Below are 2,134 nucleotides of genomic sequence, written 5' to 3' on the forward strand. Positions count from 1 at the left end.
CACATCTCTAAAACCACAGGGGTTGCTGGAGGGAAATCCTTGGGAATCGGACCTCCGTACAACAGGTATAACAGAGTGTGCAATCCGAGCGCCCAACCTCCGCTGAGTAAGCGGGATCTGAAACCCCCACAAACCACCACTCATTGAGGAAAGTGAGCTGTGTCACCCTGTGGTAGGAGCGTACATCTGGGGGAGCGATGCCGCAGTCAAAAGAACTTTTGTAACACTTGGAAAGGGCAATAAGTGTTGGTCCCGAGGCCCACAAGAAACCCAGCAGGAGAGATTCCACACAGGAGAAAAAGGACCACAGGACCGAGAATGGATAGTTTTGAAGTTGATATAGGAGTTGAGGTAGGGCCACTATTTAAAAAATGGCTGATCTGCCCAGGAGGGATAGGGGCAACAATCCCCAATACTTTCGATCGGTCAGTAATTGATCCAGTTATAGCTGTAGGTTAGACGTCCACGCTTCGTCTTTGTTTGTGGTGATGAAGACATTCAAGTCAAAAATCCCTTAAGAGAGGATCAGAAGTCCAGATGCCCAGGACCAATCATCTGTGGGTATACCAAGGATTTGCTGGGATGAACCCTGAGACCTGAAAATCCCCCATATATGTCCAGGATCTTTAGAGCTCACCATCCCAAATTCGGAGGGTCAGTCAAGAGGATAAGCATGTCATCAGCGTATAACACTATTCTGTCCTCCAATCCACAAAGTTGTGCATCTATGCTGATCCAGGTCGCTAAAGGCTCAATCGAAAGGGCAAGCAAAAGTGGCGAAAGCGGACAGCCCTGTTGCGTGCCGTGTTTCACTGAGAAAGATGCAGAAGTCGCTCCACCCACTCTCACCTGCACAATCAGCTCAGTGTATAGAAGTTTTATGTAGCTAATGAAACGACGACCAAAATTCAGTTTGTTTAGGAGGCTTTGCCCTCTATGCACAGAAGCGAGATTGGACCCACAATTCTTCACCGGAAGCTAAGGATTGAATATGACTAAAATGTCCAATTTTCTAAGAGATAGGGGGAGCATCCTACTCTTCAAGGTCTCATGAAAAACTGCCAGTAGATGGCTGCTCGTAAGTGCCCAAGTGGCTTTATAAAATTCCGCCGGGAGACCCTCTGGTCCCGGAGCCCTTCCTGGCCAGAGATGTATCAATGCCGTCCCCAGCTCCTCTCCTGTGATGTCAGCCTCAAAGGTTTCCCTGTCATGCACGGAAAGGGCCCGAATTGGGAGGTCTGGATAAACAATTTTATCTCCAGGGCCTCCTCGCCATCACAACGAAAGTATAACTCTCTGTAATGCTCAGCGAAGGCCTTAGCAATCCATTGCTAGCTTATAACCACATTTCCCTGCGAGTCTAGGTCGCTGGGAATGGGATCTTGTGAGAGCTCACCGACCACAGCCAGTGAAGGGTTTTACTGGATTTGTCCCCCCCATTGGTAGATGGGGCTTTGGGTTGCCAACCATGCTGTGCAGTCTTCTTCCATTTGCGTTTGGCATAAGACAGCGCTGATGTAAAGAGAATTGTGGAGGGTTGGCACGTCTAGGGAGGTCAAATATTAGTCCTGTAACTCAGTGAGCTTTGCCTCCAAGTCCTCCTGGGCAACAACTGTTCCCCTGCGGTGGGCTGCCCTATAGCTATTGATAAAGCTGCGCATAGTAGCCTTCCACGCCTCCCACCCCACCCCTGGGGATGTGACAGAGCCCACGTTAAAATTAAGGTAGTCCCAGGTGGCCTCGCGAAGGCCCACCCTAAGCTGGATGTCCTGCAAGATCCAGTGACTCGGTGAGGCAACCTCAGGTGTGTTCTGTACCGAGCTGGATTCTGGGGCTGTGGTAGATGAGAGCCATGGCATCTGCTGCTCCATAGCCGCGAGGCACGTTTGGAGCGGTACCTCTGGTGACCAGGCCTGAGCTTTGCCTTCTCGAGGTTGGTGGTCGAATCCAGGGGCCCAGCACACCTAGCTTGACATTCCCTCGCTCCAGTCGAGGCCTCCCCTGTGAATTATGTAGGTCATTTTAAGTATTCCACACGTATGTAAACCACAAACGCACTTTACCTAGTTGGAACTAATTGCTGATGAGCAGCGGCCGATCCACTAAACACTAAACTTAGTTATACATGTCTAGT

This window comes from Pleurodeles waltl, chromosome 6, assembly GCF_031143425.1.
Source record: "Pleurodeles waltl isolate 20211129_DDA chromosome 6, aPleWal1.hap1.20221129, whole genome shotgun sequence".
Taxonomy (NCBI): domain Eukaryota; kingdom Metazoa; phylum Chordata; class Amphibia; order Caudata; family Salamandridae; genus Pleurodeles; species Pleurodeles waltl.